A 19,410-nucleotide genomic window follows, 5' to 3' on the forward strand; every position below is an offset into this window, starting at 1 on the left:
TTTTCTGTTTTGAGTGTCATTGCAACTACTGTATTGTAAATGATGGAAAATAATTGCATATGTTAAAAAAATATGAAACTTTATAAAGTAAAAAAAAATAAAAATAAATAAAATTTTTAAATTAAAAAAATAAATAAAAATACAAACAAAATAAAAATCAAAAATTATTTGGAAATAAACATTTTTAAGTAAAAAAATAAATAAACTATAAAAAATTAAAAAATGAATAAAATGCTTCATGTTGGCTATCAAGAAATGGCAACCAATTTCCAAATATGAGTGAAAACGTTATATCAACTTGACAATAAATTATATTAAAAAACAAAAGAAATAAAGAATCCGGGCATGAGGGTACCTACTGTACATTTCTATTTAAATAAAGGAGTTATAAATTAAAAAAAAGAGAAAAATGACAAGCAGAGTGCTATACCATTGTGGCATTCCAATAGTCTGAGTAAAGATAAAATAATAGGAGCACCCCCAAAAGCAAATGTTTACCATACTCTCCATCAATAGATAGTCAAAGAAATAATGCCAATGGTAGGCAAAGGGATAGTTGGAGGGAGCATGGGATAGTAGCGTGGCTATTATTAAATTTCAACATCCTCCTCAGTGTCTATCATAGAATGAACCTGAAATGCTGACTTAATTCCAGAATGATCTATGATAGGGCAGGGGCATCTCTAGACTCTAGCTCAGTTCTTTGTGCCAGGGTAGAAGTTGTTTGTATCCTACTAACATCTCCTTGCTATCTCAACAGATTCCCTCACCAATCTAGGATGAGCATAAACCCATAAGAATAATTGTGTACCTGTGTTTATGAGATCCCTCAGTAAGGCTCTTTCTCTCTCTCCATGACCAAGGTGGCTCATTGAGTGCTGGTAATTGGCCCATAAAATGTTATCCTAGCTGCTGGAAAAACAAATATTCTGTACCCTGCGACTTTGCTGAATTCATGGATCAGTTCTAGTAGGCTTCTGGTGGAGTCTGTTGGGTTTTCCATGTAGAGTATCATGTCATCTGTGAAAAGTGAAAGTTTTACTTTATCCTTGCCAATTCTGATACCTTCTGTTTCCTTTTGTTGTCTGATTGCTGATGCTAGGACTTCCAGCACTATGTTAAACAACAGTGGTGAGAGTGGACATCCCTATCGTGTTCCTGATCTCAGGGGGAAAGACGAAAAACAAATACTTCCTTCCTCCCTCCCTCCCTTCCTTCCTCCCTCCCTCCTTTTCCTTCCTCCCTCCCTCTCTTCCTTCCTCCCTCCCTCCCTTTCTTCCTTCTTCTTTCCTTCCCTCCCTCCCTCCCTTTCTTCCTTCCTTCCTGCATGCCTGCCTTCCTTCCTTCCTTCCTTCCTTCCTTCCTTTTTGTTTCTTTTGTGTGCAATTTGATATATTTTTTTCTTCCAAGAGCCTATTTAAATTCAAGTTAAGTAATATATACTGTATATTTTGTATATTTTGCATAATTAATTTTTCCTTCATTTGTCCTTCCAAGATTTTATTTAAATTCAAGTAATTTGGGGCACCTGGGGGGCTCAGTCAGTTAAACATCAGGCTTCGGCTCAGGTCATGATCTCACGGTTTGTGGGTTTGGCCCCGCATCAGGCTCTGTGCTGACAGCTAGCTCAGAGCCTGCAGCCTGCTTTGGATTCTGTGTCTCCCTCTCTCTCTGACCCTCCCCGGCTTGTGCTGTCTCTGTGTCTCAAAAATAGATAAAAAAACAGAAAAAAATTTAAATTCAAGTAAGTTAACATACAGTGTAGTATTGGTTTTAGGAGTAGAATTTAGTACATCATCACTTATCTATAACACCTAGTGCTCATCACAAAAAGTGCCTTCCTTAATAACTATCACTTACTTAGTTCATCTTCCCACACACCTCCACTCCAACAACCCTCAATTTGTTTTCTATAGTTAAGAGTTTCTTTAGGTTTGCCTCCCTCTCTCTTTTTTCTTCCTTTTCCTATGTTCATGTGTTTTGTTTTGTAAATTCCACATATGAGTGAAATCATGGTATTTCTCTTTCTCTGACCTATTTTGCTTAGCATAATCCATGCCATTGCAAACGGAAAGACTTCATTATTTTTATCATTAACACTGCACTGTGTATATTTACCAAATTTTCTTTATCCATTCATCAGTCTAAGGACATTTGGGCTCTTTCCACAACTAAGCTGTTATTTTCTTTTAAATTTATTTATTGTAGTTTATTGTCAAGCAGGTTTCCATATAACACCCAGTGCTCATCCCAATAAGTGTCCTTCTCCATGCCCATCACCCCCCTCCCCCCACCCCCGTCAGCCCACAGTTTGATCTCAATGTTCAAGAGTCTCTCATGGTTTGCCTCTCTCTCTTTCCCTATTTTTCCCCTTCCTCTCTCCCGTGATCCTCTGTTCAGTTTCTCCTCTTCCACTTATAAGTGAAAACATATAGTGTCCTTCTCTGCCTGACTTATTTCAATAGCATAAAACCCTCAAGTTGCATCTACGTTGTTACAAATGGCCAGATTTCATTCTTTCCCATTGCCATGTAGCATTCCATTGTATAAATAAACCACATCTTCTTGATCCATTCATCAGTTGATGGACATTTAGGTTTTTTCGATGATTTGGCTATTGTTGAAAGTGATGCTATGAACATTGGGGGACATGTGCCCCTATGCATCATCACTTCTCTATCCCTTGGGTAAATTCCTAGCGGTGCTCTTGTTCTATTGTTAATTTTTTTGTGAACCTCCACAATGTTTTCCAGAAGGGTCGCACCATTTACATTCCCACCAACAGTGTAGGAGGGTGCCCGTTTCTCCACCCTCCTTGCCAGACCCTCACCAATATCTATAGTCTCCTTATTTGTTCATTTTAGCCATTCTGACTGGCGTGAGGTAGTATCTCAGTATGGTTTTGATTTGTATTTCCCTGATTATGAGAGATGCTAGTATCGCTTCATGGGTCTGTTGGCCATCTGGATGTCCTCTTTGGAGAAGTATCTGTTCATGCCTTCTGCCCATCTCTTCACTGTATTGCTTGTTTTCCAGGTGTGGAGTTTGGTGAGTGTCCTTATAGATTTTTGATACTACCACTTTATCTAATATGTCATTTGCAACTATCTTTTCCCATTCCGTCGGGTGCCTATTAGTTTCCTGATTGTTTACTTTGCAGTGCAGAAGCTTTTTATCGTTATGAGGTCCCAGTAGTTCACTTTTGCTCTTGATTCCCTTGCCTTTAGGGATGTGTCAAGTAAGAAATTGCTGCGGCTGATGTCAAAGAGGTTGTTGCCTGCTTTCTCCTCTAGGGTTTTGATAGTTTCCTGTCTCACATTCAGGTCCTTCATCCATTTTGGGTTTATTTTTGTGTATGGTGTAAGAACCAGATCTAGTTTCATTCTTTTTTTTTTTTTTAGAAAGACACATTTATTCAGCGTCATGATCAGACTACTACATTTAGCAATCAACAGCATGGGTGCAAAAACAAATCTACATTAAAACCCTTTGTTGGAATGCTTTACACTTTCCACAGAACAGAAACTAAAACAACCTGTTATACAATTAGTCACAAATACAGTCCTCGAGTTTTTTGCCCATACACATGAGTATTGTCTAAAACATGTCTTCTTTGTAGCAGCTAGGCCCTGCCACCACTGTGCTTGGCGGAGTTCACAAATCTGTTGTAACCTGTAGCTTCCCTGTCATTTCTCTGGCTCCCCTCTCCTGCTAAGCTTTGTTTCCTGACAGTAATTAAAACCTTCTGTCACTGCCATAGCTACTGCTGCTGCTGGAACCACCATAGCCACCTTGGTTTCGTGGTTTGGCAAAGTATTGGCCTCCACCACCATAGGGGCCAGAGCTTCTGCCTCCAAAATTTCCTCCTTTCATGGGTCCAAAATTTGAAGATTGATTGTTTTAGTTGCCAAAATCATTATAGCTTCCACCACCTACAAAGTTGCTTCCATCATTACCAAATCCGTTACAGCCATCCACACTGCCACCATATCCACCACCACCTCAACTGCCACCAAAGCCACCACGCCCACTGAAGTTTCCTCCCCGACCAAAGTTGTCATTCCCACCAAAACCACCTCCACGACCACCACCGAAGTTTCCAGAACCACTTCGACCTCTTTGGCTGGAAGAAGCACTGGCCATCTCTTGTTTAGATAGGGCCTTCTTTACTTCACAGTTGTGGCCATTCACAATATGGTATTTTTGAATGACAATCTTGTCTACAGAGTCATGGTCGTCAAATGTTACAAAAGCAAAGCCTCTCTTTTTGCCACTGCCCCGGTCAGTCATGATTTCAATCACTTCAATTTTCCCATACTGTTCAAAATAATCTCTTAGATGATGTTCTTCAGTGTGTTCTTTAATGCCACTGACAAAAATCTTTTTCACAGTTAAGTGGGCACCAGGTCTTTGAGAATCTTTTCTAGAGACAGCCCTCTTTGGTTCTACAACTCTTCCATCCACCTTCTGTGACCTTGCATTCATGGCTGCATCCACCTCCTTCACAGTGGCATAGGTGACAAACCCAAAGCCTCTGGAGCACTTGGTGTTCAGATCTCTTATTCCCACACAGTCCGTAAGTGTTCCCCATTGCTCAAAATGGCTCCTCAGACTCTCATCGGTTGTTTCAAAGCTCAAACCTCCAATGAAAAGCTTCCACAGCTGTTCAGGCTCTTTGGGAGACTCTGACTTAGACGTGACGGCGGTGGGAGGGGAGACTTCAACGATGCTTACTTGGCGGCGTCCACAGGCAGAAAGCTAGTTTCATTCTTTTGCATGTTGCTGTCCAGTTTTCCCAGCACCATCTGTTAAAGAGGCTATCTTTTCATTGGATACTCTTTCCTGATTTGTCACAGATTACTTGGCCACACATTTGTGGGTCCAATTCCGGTTTCTCTATTATATTACATTGGTCCATGTGTCTGTTTTTGTACGAATACCATACTGTCTTGATGATTACAGCTTTGTAGTAGAGGCTAACGTCTGGGATTATGACACCTTCTGTTTTTGGTTTTCTTCTTGAATATTACTTTGGCTAATTAGGGTCTTTTGTGGTTCCATACAAATTTTAGGATTGTTTGTTCTAGCATTGAGAAGAATGCTGGTGCAATTTTGATTGGGTTTGCATTGAATGTGTAGATTGCTTTGGGTAAAAATGACATTTTAACATTATTCAGTTTTCTGATCCATGGACATGGAATATTTTTCCATTTCTTTGTGTCTTCTTCAATTTCCTTCCTAAGCTTTCTATAGTTATCATCATACAGATTTTTTTTACACATTTGGTTAAGTTTATTCCTAGGTATTTATGTTGTTCTTGTGCAATTGTGAATGGGATCAGTTTCTTGATTTCCCTTTCTGTTGCTTCATTATTGGTGTATAAAAATGCAACCGATTTCTGCACATTGATTTTATACCCTGCGACTTTGCTTAATTTATCGATCCATTCTAGTAGGGTTCTGGTGAACTCTGTCAGGTTGTCCATGTAGAGTATCATGTCATCTGCCAAAAGTGAAAGTTTGACTTCATTGTTACCAATTCTGATGCCTTTTGTTTCCTTTTTTGTCTAACTGCTGATGCTAGGACTTAGACCACTATGTTAAACAATAGTGGTGAGAGTGGGCATCCCTGTCATGTTCCTGATCTCGGGGGGATAGCTCTCAGTTTTTTTCCCATTGAGGATGATACTAGCTGTGGGCTTTTCATAAATGGCTTTTATGATGTTTAAGTAAGTTCCTTCTATCCCGGCTTTCAAGGGTTTTTATTAAGAAAAGATACTGTATTTTGTCAAATGCTTTTTCTTATCTATCAACAAGATTATATGGTTTTTATCTTTTCTTTTGTTAATGTGATGTATCCCATTGTTTGATTTTTGAATACTGAACCAGCCCTGTAACCCAGGGCTACCTCAAAAAACAAATAAAAGCACACATAGTGGAAAGTCTCAATTATCACTAAGGAAATATATTAATTATAAGCACAACAAGAGAAACGGAGAGACACCATTAAAAGGACATCTCCTAAAACGACAGGCCATGACAGTCAAAGAGCCTCCTTTAAAAGAGCCATACTCACAGGCGCACAGTGCAGAAATAGCTTTTAAAACTGATAAGCGACAGAAAGTTAGCCAAAATGACGAAAGGAAAGAACTCTTCTCTAATGAAATTCCAGAAAGAAATCACAGCAATAGAACTGCTCAAAACACACACAAGAAACATAACTGAACAAGAATTTAGAACGATTGTCATAAAATTAATCACTGAGCTTGAAAAGAGCATAGCAGCTATCAGAGAAGATATGGATACAAAGACTAGGAACCTTCAAAATAGCTGTGACGAGAGAAAAAGGGCTATCAATGTGGTGAATAATAAGATGGAGGCTGCCAATGCACGGATTGAAGAAGTAGAGAGGACAATAGGTGAATTAGAAGACACAGTTATAGCAAAAGAAGAAGCCAAGAAAAAGAGAGAAAAAGTGATACGGGAGCATGGAAGGAGAATCAGAGACCTGAGTGATACAATCAAACGAGACAATATCATTATCATAGGAGTTCCTGAAGAGGAAGAAAAAGAAAAAGGTCCCAAAGGGGTGTTGGACCAAATTATACACAAAAATTTCCCCAATCTAGGGAAAGAAAAAAGACATTGAAATTCAAGAGGCATACCGAACTCCCTTAAGACGTTACATAAACCGACCTTCAGCAGGACATATCATAGTGAAACTGGCAAAATATAAAGACAGAGAGAATTCTGAAATCAGCTAGGGATAAAAGGGCCTTAACATACAAAGGGAATCCTATCAGAGTGGTCACAGACCTATCTACTGAAACACAGCAGGCCAGAAAAGAATGGCAGGAAATCTTCAGTGTGATGAACAGGAAAAACATGCAGCCAATTCTTTATTCAGTGAGCCTGTCATTCAAAATATAAGGAGAGATAAAGGTTTCCCATATAAACAACAGTTGAGAGAATCCATCACCACCAAACCAGCCCTATAAGAAATTCTAAGAGGGACTCTTTGAGGGAAATGTAGCAAGGAATATAAGGTACCAGAGACATCACTACAAACATGCACTCTACAGGGAACACAATGAATCTAAACCCACATTTTTCAATAATAACACTGACTGTAAAAGGACTGAATGCTCCAGGTAAACGACACAGGGTAGCGAATGGATAAAAAAACCAAAATCCATCTATTTCTTGTCTACAGGAGCCTCACTGTAGACCTGAAGACACCTTCAGATTGAAAGTAAGGGGATGGAGAAATAATCATGCAACTGGACGACAAAAGAAAGCCAGAGAAGCCATACTTATATCAGACAAACTGTACTTTAAAGTAAAGGCAGTAACAAAAGATGAAGGAGGACATTATTTAATAATTACAGGGTCTCTACATCAGGAAGAGCTAACAATTACAAACATCTATGCGCCGAATTCCGGAGCTCCCAAATACATAAAATGACAAAACACAAACTGAAGCAATCTTATTGATAAGAATGTGATAACTGCAGGGGACTTAAATACCCCATTTACCAATTGATAGGTCAGCCAGACAAAAAAATCACTAAAGAAACAATGGACCGGAATGGCACACTGTAGCACATGGAATCAATAGATAAACTTAGAACTCTGCATCCTGAAGCTAGGGAATTCACTTTCTTCCAGAGTGCAAATGGCATATTCTCCAAGATTGATCACATACTGGGTCATAAAACAGCCCTCCATAAATACAAAAGGATTGAGATCATACCATGCACACTTTCAGAACACAATGCTATGAAACTTGAAATAAACCACAGGAAGAAGTCTGGAAAACCTCCAAAAATGTGTAGGCTAAAAATTACCCTAATGAAGAACGACTGGGCGAACCAGGCAATTAGAGAGGAAATTAAAAAATATATGGAAACAAATGAAAATGAAACTACAACAATCCAAACTTTTTGGAACGCAGCAAAGGCAATCCTAAGAGGAAAGTATATTGCAATCCAGGCCTATTTCAAAAAACTAGAAAAAGCGAAAACTCAAAACTTAACAGAGCACCTAAGGAAATTAGAAAGGGAGCTGCAAGAGTACCCCAAACCCAGTAAAAGAAGAGAAATAATAAATATCAGGGCAGAATTAATCAAGATTGTATCCACAAAAACAATTGAACAGATCAAAGAATCCAAGAGTTGGTTTTTTTAAAAAAATAAACAAAATTGATAAACCTCTAGCTAGGCTCCTCAGAAAGAAAAGAGAGAACACTGAAATAGACAAAATCATGAAGGAAAATGCATCTATTACAACAGATCCCTCAGGAGTACAAGCAATCATCAGAGATTACTATGAAATATTATATGCCAACACACTGGACAATCTAGAAGAAATGGACAAATTCCTAAATGCACGTGCACTACCAAAATTCAAATGGGAAGAGATAGAAAATATGAAGAGACCTATAACCAGTGAAGAAATCGAATCAGTTATCAAAAATCTCCCAATGAACAAAAGCCCAGGGCTGGATGGATTCCCAGGGGATTTCTACCAGATATTTAAAGCAGAGTTAATACCTATTCTTCTCAAGTTATTCTAAAATATTGAAATGGACAGAGGACTTCTGGAATGATTTTACGAAGCACATATCACTTTGATTCCTAAGCCAAACAGACACCCATCAGAAAAAGAGAACTACAGGCCAATATCCTTAATGAATATGGATGCAAACATGCTAGCAAATCGAATTCAACAGCATATAAAAAGAATTATACATTGTGATCAAGTGGGATTTATTCCTGGGTTACAAGGCTGGTTCAATATTCGCAAATCCACCAATGTGATACATCACATTAACAAAGGAAAAGGAAAAAAAACATATGATTCTGTTGATAGATGCAGAAAAAGCATTTGACAAAATACAACATCGCTTCTTAATAAAAACCCTGGAGAATGTCAGGATAGAAGGAACTTACTTAAACATCAAAAAAGCCATTTATGAAACCCCCACAGCTAATGTTATCCTCAATGCGGAAAAACTGAGAGCTTTTCCCCTGAAATCAGGGACAGAACAGGGATGTCCACTGTTACCACTATTGTTTAACATAGTGGTGGAAGTCCTAGCATCAGCAATCAGACCACAAAGGAAATAAAAGGCATCAGAATGGGCAAAGAAGAAGTCAAACTTTCACTTTTCACTCATGGCATGATACTCTACATTGAAAACCCAATCGACTACACCAGAAGCCTTCCAGAACTGATCCATGAATTCAGTAGTGTTGCAGGGTAAAAATCAACATGCAGAAATCGGTTGCATTCTTATACACCAAAAATGAGGCAACAGAAAGAGAAATAAAAAAACTGATCCCATTAGCAATTGCACGAAAAACCATAAAATACCTAGGAATAAATCTAACCAAAGATGTAAAAAACCTGTATGCTGAAAACTATAGAAGACTTATGAAGGAAATTGAAGAAGACACAAAGGAATGGAAAAACATTCCGTGCTCTTTGATCAGGAAAACAAACATTGTTAAAATGTCATTATTACCCAAAGCAATTTACACATTCAATGCAATCCCCATCAATGTTGCACCAGCTTTCTTCTCAAAGCTAGAAGAAACTATCTTAAAATTCATATGGAACCACAAAAGATGCTGAATAGCCAAAGTAATATTGAAGAAGAAAACCAAAATGGGAGAAATCACAATGCCAGACTTTAGCGTCTACTACAAAGCTGTCATCATCAAGACAGTATAGTATTGGTACAAAAACAGACACATGGACCAATGGAATAGAATAGAGAGCCCAGAACTTGACTCACAAGTGTATGGCCAATTAATCTTTGACAAAGCAGGAAAGAGTATCCATTGGAAAAAAGACAGCCTCTTCAACAGGTAGTGTTGGTAGAGCTGGACAGCAACATTTACAAGAATGAAATTAGACCACTTTCTTACCATTCACAAAAATAAACTCAAAATGGATAAAGGACCTGAATATGAGACAGGAAACCATCAAAACCCTAGAGGAGAAAGCAGGAAGCAGCCTCCTTGACCTCAATCGCAGCAATTTCCTCCTCCACACATCCACAAAGGCAAGAGAATCAAGAACAAAAATGAACTATTGGGACCTCATCAAGATAAAAAGCTTCTGCACTGCAAAGGAAATAATAAAAAAAATCTAATAGGCAACTGACAGAATGGGAAAAGATACTGGCAAATGGCATATCAGATAAAGGGCTAGTATCCAAAATCTACAAGGAACTCACTCAATTCCATACCCAAAAAACGAATAATCCAGTGAAGAAATGGACAGAAGATCTGAATATACACTTCTACAAAGAGGACGCCCAATGGCCAACAGATACATGAAATGATGCTCAATGTCACTCATCATCAGGGAAATAAAAATCAAAATTACACTGAGATACCACCTCACACCAGTCAGAGTGGCTAAAATGAACAAATCAAGAAACTATAGATGCTGGCAAGGATGTGGAGAAACGGGCACCCTCCTATACTGTTGGTGGGAATGTAAACTGGTGCAGCCGCTCTGGAAAACAGTGTGGAGGTTCCTCAAAAAACTATCCATAGAACTCCCCTATGACCCAGCAATAGCACTGCTGGGGATTTACCCAAAGGATACAGAAATGCTGATGCATAGGATCACATGCACCCCAATGTTCATAGCGGCACTTTCTACGATAGCCAAATCATGGCAAGAGCATAAATGTCCATCACCTGATGAATGGATAAAGAACTGTGGTATATATACACAATGGAGTACTATATGGCAATGAGAAAGAATGAAATCTGGTCTTTTGTAGCAAAGTTGATGGACCTTGAGGGTGTCATGCTAAGCGAAATAAGTCAGGCAGAGAAGGACAGATACTGTACGTCTGCACCCATAGGTGTAACAGGAGAAACCTAACAGAGGTCCATAGGGAGGTGAAGGGCAAAGAGAGTTGGGGAGAGAGAGGGACACAAATCATGAGAGACTATTGAATGCTGAAAATGATCCAAAGGCTGAAGGGGGAAGCAGAGGAGGGAAGGTGGTAATGGTCATGGAGGGGGAGGGGGGGCTTGTGGGAAGGAGCACATTGTGTTATATGGAAACCAATTTGACAATAAACTATTATAAAAACAAAAAGTTCAGTTTTTCTGTCATAATTATGGCTTCCAGCTTTCTTTTGATTTCCAGTAGCATGATAGATATTTCTCCATCCCCTTACTTTCAATCTGAATGTGTCTTCAGGTCTAAAATGAATCTGTTGTAGACCGTAAATAATGGAATTTGTTTTTTTTTTTTCATTCTGCCATCCTATGTCTTTTGATTGGAACATTTCATCCATTTACATTCAGTGTTATTATTGAAAAATAATGGTTTAGATTCATTGTGTTCTCTGTAGGACTTGTGCTTGTAGTGGTGTCTCTGGTACGTTGTGTACCTTGCAACATTTCACTCATAGTCTTTTTTAGGATTTCTTGTAGGGATCGTTTAGTGATGACGATTTCCTTCAATTTTTATTTGTTTGGGAAAGCCTTTATATCCCCATCTATTTTGAATGACAGGCTTGCTGGATAAAGGATTTTAGGGTGCATATTTTTTCTTTCCATCACATTGAAGATTTCCTACCATTCCTTTCTGGCCTTCCATGTTTCAGTAGATAGGTCTGCAACCACCCTAATAGGTCTCTCTTTGTATGTTAGTGCCCTTTTATCCCTAGCTGCTTTCAAAATTCTCCCTTTATCCTTATATTTTGTCAGTTTCTCTCTGATATATTGTGCAGAAATTGATTCATATTACATCGGAGGGGAATTCTCTGTGCCTGTAGGATTTCCATGTCTGTTTCCTTCCCCATACTGGGGAAGTTCTTAGCTATAATTTTTTCAAGTTCCGCTTTAGCTCCTTTCTTTCTCTCTTCCTCTTATGCAATTCCTATGATACAGATATTGTTCCATTCGATAACATCACTCAGTTCTTGAATTCTCCTTTTGTGCTCCTGGATCAATTTATCTCTCTTTTTTCAGCCTCCTTTTTTCCTATGATAGTGTCTTGTAATTCACCTATTTTTCTTTTCGCCTCTTGAATCCGTGCAGTGGCCACCTACATTTTATTAATCACCTCATTTATAGCACTTTTTAATTCACCACATTTTTAATGTCATAATCTTTGTAGCAATAGCATCTCTGCTGTCTTCCATGCCTTTTTCATTCCCAGCGATCAATTTTATGACTTCTCAGTCAGTTATGTTGCTAATATCTGTTTTGAACAATTTTGTAGCTGTTACTTCTTCCTGGAATTTCTTTAGAGGAGAGTTCTTACATTTCATCATTTTGGCTAACTTTCTGTCTCTTGTAAATTTTAAAACTTGTTATGCACTCTGCACCTGCGAGTTCTGCTATAATAAAGGAGACTCAATGAATGTCCTCGATCAGTCCATTCAGGAAGTGTTCTTTTACTGGTGTCCCTTGTTCTCTCTTTTTGTGGCTTTGGTTATCTTATTTTATTATTTTTTTTTTTTGCTGCTCGTAGTGGTATTTGAGACTCTCCACCATGTGTACTTTGGCCTGTTTCTTGAGGGAGCCCTTGATGGGCCGATGGCAAATCCAGTGGATTCCTTCAGGCCTGCCTCCCACTCTGAAGCAGGCTCGGTGGTTGACATCAGTTATGAGAGAAGTTTCTGCTCTTCCCCAGGACCTCTCTGTGTAGAGGGTACTAATTTAGCCATTGTTGATACTACTGCTATAAACCTTAGGGTGCATGTGCCGCTTCAAGTCAAGTATTTTTGTATCCTTTGGATTAATAAATAGTAGTGCCATGTCTGGGTTGTAGAGTAGTTCTATGTTTAACTGTTTGAGGAAGCAACTGCTTGCCAGTGTTCCTGCGCCAATAGCATAAGAGGGTTCCCCTTTCTCCACATCTGTTTGTTTGTCAACATCTGTTGTTTCCTGAGTTGTTAATTTTAGCCATTAAGACAGGGGTGAAGTGGTATCTCATTCTGGTTTTGATTTGTATTTTCCTAATAATAAGTGATGTTGAGCATTTTTTTCTGTGTCTGTTATCCATCTGTCTGTTTTCTTTCGAAAAATGTCTGTTCAAATCTTCTGCCCATTTCCCAACTGGAGTATTTAATTTTTGGGTGTTGAGTTTGCTAAGTTCTTTATAGATTTTGGATACTAACCCTTTATCCCACACATTATTTGCAAATATATAAGCTTCCTTTTTGTTTTATTTATTATTTCTTTCGCTGTGCAGAAGTTTTTTTTTTTACCTTGATGAAGTCCCAATAATTCATGTTTGCTTTTGTTTCCCATGCCTCCATCGACATGTCTAGTAAAAAGTTGCTATGACCGAGGTTGAAGAGGATGCTGCCTGTGTTCTCCTCTAGAATTTTGATGGTTACCTGTCTCAAGTGTAGATCTTTCATTCATTTTAAATTTGTCTTGTGTACTGTGCAAGAACGTGGTCTGGTTTCATTCTTCTGCATGCTTCTGTCCAGTTTTCCCAGAATGATTTATTGAAGAGACTTTATTTTTCCACCACATATTCTTTCCTTCTTTTTCTATGATATATTGAGCATATAGTTTTGGGTCCATATTATGGATGGCTATTCTGTTCCATTGACCTATATGTCTGTTTTTCTGCCAATACCATACTGTCTTGATGATTTCATACTTTGTAACACAGCTTGAAGCCAGGAATTGTGGTGCCACCCACTTTGTTTTTTCTTTCAAAATACTTTGGCTATTCAAGGTCTTTCTGGTTTCATAAAAACTTTATAATTGGTTTAGCTCTCTGAAAAATGCTTGGTGGTACTTTGATAGGGATTTCATTGAATGTGTAGATTTTTACAATACTTATTCTTCCAATCCATAAGCACAGAGTGTTTTCCCATTTTTTGGTGTCATCTTAATATCTTCCATAAATATTCTATAGTGTTCAGAGTTCAGGTCTGTTATTACTTGGAGTAGGTTTATTCCTAGGTATCTTATTGTTTTTAGTGCAATTGTTAATGCCATCAATTCTTTAGTTTCTCTTTCTGCTACTTCATTATTGGTTTATAGAAATGTAACTGATTTCTGTACATTGATTTTGCATCCTGCGATTTTGCTGAATTTACGTGTCAATTCTAGCAATTTTTTTGGTAGAGTCTTTTTGGTTTTCTGCATAGAGTATCATGTTGTCTGTGAAGAGTGTTAAGTTTGACTTCTTCCTTGCCTTTGGATGCCTTTTTTTCCTTTATGTTCTTTAGTTGTTGATATTAAGACTTTCAGTACTATGTTGAACAACAGTGGTGAGAGTGGACATACCTGTCTTGTTCCTCACCTTAGTAGAAAAGCTCTTGGTTTTTCCCATTGAGAATCATATTACTGTGGGTCCTTTGTATATGTCCTTTATGATGTTGAGGTATGTTCCTTTTGTACCTACTTTCTTGAGAGTTTTTTTTTTAATCAAGAAAGAATGCTGTATTTTCTGCATTTATTGAGAGGATCACATGCTTATTCTTTTCTTTTATTAATGTGGTGTATCATTTTTATTGGATGTGGATATTGAACTTTTCCTACAGTCTAGGAATAAATTCTACTTGATTGTGGTGAATGATTCTTTTTTCTAAATTTTTATTTGTTATGAGACAGAGAGCACAGGGGAGGGGCAGAGAGAGGGAGAGAGAGAGAAGGAGAGAGATTCCCAAGTAAGCTCTGCAGTGTCAGTATGGAGCTTCACGTGGGACTTGAACTCACAAACCATGAGATCATGACCTGAGACCTGAGCCAAAACCAAATGTCAGATGCTTAATCAACTGAGCCACCCAGGTGCCCCAGTGATTCTTTTAATGTACTATTGGATTCAATTTGCTAGTATCTTGTTGAAAATTTTTGCATCCATTGTCATCAGGGATATTGGCCTGTGCTTCTACTTCTCCTTTATAGTGTGGTCTTTGGTTTCAGAATCAAGGTAATGTTGTCCTCATACAATGAGTTTGGAAGTTTTCCTTCCATTTCTATTTTTTGGAATAGTGTCAGAAGAATAGGTACTAACTTTTCTTTAATGTTTGGTAGTATTCGCCTACAAAGACATGGAGTCCTATTTGTTGGGAGATTCCATTTCTTTGCTGGTTCTGGGGCTGTTCATAATTTCTATTTCTTCTTGTTTAAGTTTTGGTAGTTTATATGTTTCTCAGAATTTATCTATTTCTTCCATATTTCCCAAATTCTTGGGATACACTTCCTCATAATATTCAGGTATAATTGTTTAAATGTCTCTAGTACTGATTGTGACCTCACCTCTTTCATTCATGATTTTATTTTTTTGAGCCCTTTGTATTTTCTTTTTGATAGGTCTTGCTAGGGGGTTATCAAATTTCATAATTATTTCAAAGAACCATTTCTTCATTAATTTCATTGATCTCTTTTACTGTGTTTTTTTTTCATTTATATATTATTTATTTCTGCTCTTATCTTTATATTTCCCTATGTTTGCTGGTTTTAGGCTTTATTTGCTATTCTTTTTCTGGCTCCTTTAGGTGTAAGTTTAGGCTGTGTATTTGAGACTATTTTGCTTCTTGGAGAAGGTCTGTATTCCCATATACTTCCCTCTTATGGTTACCTTTCCTGCATCACAATGATTTTGTACTGTCGTGTTTTATGTTCATTTCATTCCATTTACTTTTTATTTCATCTTTAATTTCCTGATTGATCCATTCATTCATTTTTAGGATGTTTGTTAACCTATGTGTATTTATGATCTTTCTAAATTTTTTCTTATGATTCATTTCAGGTTTCATAGCATTGTGGTCTTAAAATATGCATGGTATGTTCATAGGTCTAACAGGAGAGACCTGGCAGGGGACCACGGGGAGAAGAAGGGGGAAAGAGAGCGGGGGAGAATGAGGGACACAGATCAAGGGAGACTACTGAATACTGAAAACGAATCATGGACTGAAAGGGGAGGGGGAGGGAGGGAGGGGGTGATGGTCATGGTAGGGGGCACTTGTGGGGTGAAGCACTGGGTGTTATATGGAAACCAATTTGACAATAAACTATTAAAAATGCATGGTATGATCTCAATCTTTTTGTACTTGTTGAGGCCTGATTTGTGATCCCATACATAATCTATTCTGGAGAATCCTCCATGTGCACTCAAAAAGAATGTGTATTCTGCTGATTTAGGATAAAATGCTTTTAATATATCTGTTAAAAGTCCATCTGGTCCAGTGTATCATTTAACGACATTGTTTCTCTGTTGATCTTCTGCTTAGATGATCTGTCCATTGCTGTAAGGGGAGTATTAAAGTCCCCCACAATTACTACATTCTTACCAATAAGAATGCTTATGTTTGTGATTAACTCTTTTATATATTTGGGTGCTCCTGTATTCAGTGCATAAACATTTATAATTACTACTTCTTCTTGATGGATAGATTCCGTAATTATGATATAATACCCTTCTCCATCTCCTATTACAGTCTTTAGTTTAAAATATAATTTGTCTGATATGAGTATGGCTATTCCAAATTTCTTTTTATGTCCATTAGTATGATAAATGGTTCGTGATCCCTTCACTCTCAATCTGGTGGTGACTTTGGGCCTAAAATGAGTCTCTTCCAGGCAGCATTTCGATGGGCCTTGTTTTTTTTTTTTCTTATGTTTTTCTTTATTTTTACCTTATTTCCTTTGATTGGAGCATTCAGTCCATTTACATTCATAATAATTATTGGCAGATATAAGTTTAGTGCTGTTGTATTACCTGTAAAGTCGCTATTCCTGTAGAATGGTTCTATTCCTTTCTAATTTTTGTTGCTTTTGGTTCCTCTTTCCTGTTTATAGAATCCCCATTAATATTTCTTGCAGAACTGATTTGGTGTTTACAAATTCCTTTACTTTTTACTTGTATTATAAACTATTTCTCCTTCTATTCTGAATGATAGGCTTGCTGGAGAAAGTATTTTTGACTGCATAGTTATCACATTTATTACATTGAATATATCATGCCACTCCCTTCTGGCTTGCCATGTTTCTGTGAACAGGTATGCTACTGTCCTTATGTGTCTGCCCTTGTTGGTTAAGGACCTTTTGTCCATATATGCTTTCAGAATTCTCTCTTTATTCTGTGTTTTGAAAGTTCCACTATGATATATTTTGGTCTTGACCTGTTTTTGTTGATTTTGAGGAGAATTCTCTGTGACCCTTGGACTTGATTGTCTGTGTCCGTTTCCAGATTAGGGAAGTTCTCAGCTATAATTTGTTCAAAATAAACCTGACCCCTTGTCCTGATCTTCTTCTTGGAATCCTATGATTCAGATATCATTGTGCTCTATGCAATCACTGAGTTATTTAAGTTTGTTTTCATGATCTAATAATTTTCCTTCCCTATTCTTTTCCATTTCATTATTTTCCATAATTTTATCTTTTATATCACCTATTCATTCCTCTGTTTCTTCTATACTCATTGTGATTACCTAGAGTCAGTTTTGCATCTTAGTTATAGCATTTTTTTAAATTTAGGCCTTACTAGTTTTTAGGTCTTTTATCTCTGTACAAGGGTTTCTCTGGCGTCTTCTATGCTTCTTGCACGCTTAGCTAGTATTCTTATGACTGTTGTTCTAAATCCTTGTTCAGATATGATTCCATCTGGTTTGAATAAATCTCTGGCTGTGATTTCTTCTTTATCTTCCTTTTGGGGAGTATTCTTTTATCTTGTCATTTTATCTAGGTTCCTATCTTTTCTGTGTTATGAAAACTTTCAATATTTTCTGTTCCTGAGATTAATGCTATATTAAGAAGGGGTAATATACTGTCCAGGGTCTGGCACTTCAGTAAGTGTTTCTGGTGTATGTGGTGTGCACTCTGCTGTTGTGTTTTAGCTGCTGTTTCCTACAGGTCAGTCCTCTGCAGAGTTCCTCCTTGTTTGCAGTGGGGAGTGTTTGGACCTTTAATAGCTGTGTTTTGATTTGTTTGTTAAAATAACCCCCTTTAAAAAAGCCTTATCCAAAAAAATAGAAGAAAAAAGAAAATGAAAAGGAACAAAAGAAACAAACAGACGAATAAAATAGTATAAGCCAGATTCCAAAGAAAAAGAAATAAAAAAGAGAAAATTTGGTCCTATTTCCAGTAGAACTGAAGCTGATGCTTTGGAGCACTCTATGATCAGTAGACTTAGTGCATGTGGAAAGCCTGTGCTGGTCCTCTCGGGGAGAGGCCCACTGTGCTGGCTCACAGTCTGACCTGCTTTAGTAACAAAGCACCTGCAGGATGCAGGCAGTGGGGTTTGGTGTAAGCAGCTCCAACCTCTACCGATGGTGCTGTGTTGCTTGCTGAAGTCCAACTGTTCTGGTGGGTGAGAAGAGGAAACTGGCATTATCCCACTTTCTCATTCACAGAGAGTAGATCTCCCAGGCACTGCTGTTTAGGAAGCCCTCAGAAAAAATTGAATAATCTCCCCCTTCTGTCCCAGGCTTTGATCAGATTCCTGCCCTCACCCTGTCTGTGCTTGAGCCATCATCATACCTGACACTACAGCTCTCCTGTGTGTTTTTTTTTTTTACAGTAGAATTTCATTTTTTTTAATAGTAAATATTCTGCTACTATGTATTAAATACTGCATGCTTTGCCCAAGCTAAGATGAAACCACATCATAAATCAATAAGCATTTTGCATTTTCTTTCATTATCTACTCTAAGTCACTCCTACTGCACCTCTAAACATTTCATTAAATCCAATTATACAGCAAACACTCCCAAAATAAATTTAGACTGTATTTCAGTTTCACTTAACAGTATATAAAATGCTGTGTTGTGACAGGTATCAATTATCCATTTGATACCGAATCAATTTTTCTTAAGCACTACTAACTGCTTGCTTTTCTTGAAGCTAGATCATTCTGAAAATTTCCTGTTAGACCTATGAGTGCAAACATATGGTATCTGTCCTTCTCTGCCTGACTAATTTCGCTTAACATGACACCCTCAAGGTCCATCCACTTTCCTACAAGTGGCCATATTTTATTCTTTCTTTTATACAATTTATTTTTTTAACATATGCAATTATTTTCCGTCATTTACAATACAGTAGTTACAATGATACTCCAACCAGAAAAGCAAAGTAAAAAATCAAAACCCCCACTTGTATTTCATTTAATTAGACTTATACAGAAATTAGAACGTTAGGTACCAACTAGTTAATCACCTAATTTCACAGCTATCTGAAGTGGCAATTGTAATATAGCAACTTATCTATGATACTTTCAAGATACATGATATAATTTATTACTTGCCCATAAGCTAAAACACAGCCTGCTTAATACCTTTCCTTAAATTCCACCTCTATACTACAGTATACTTGAGGTCCATGCAAAGAAAGTAGCTACTTTTTATGTAGAAAATGGATGATTAAGACTTTGGTGCTGTAAAAGCAACTTCAATTAAACATAACCA

At 37.6% G+C, this 19,410-nt stretch overlaps 1 pseudogene; it reads right to left on the reverse strand.

Annotated features, from left to right (window-relative positions):
* Positions 1–3,448: 3,448 nt before the first annotated feature.
* LOC115283427 overlaps positions 3,449–19,410 on the reverse strand; it is an 18,623-nt pseudogene continuing 2,661 nt past the window's right edge.

The sequence above is a fragment of the Suricata suricatta genome, chromosome X (genome assembly GCF_006229205.1).
Source record: "Suricata suricatta isolate VVHF042 chromosome X, meerkat_22Aug2017_6uvM2_HiC, whole genome shotgun sequence".
NCBI classification, from domain to species: domain Eukaryota; kingdom Metazoa; phylum Chordata; class Mammalia; order Carnivora; family Herpestidae; genus Suricata; species Suricata suricatta.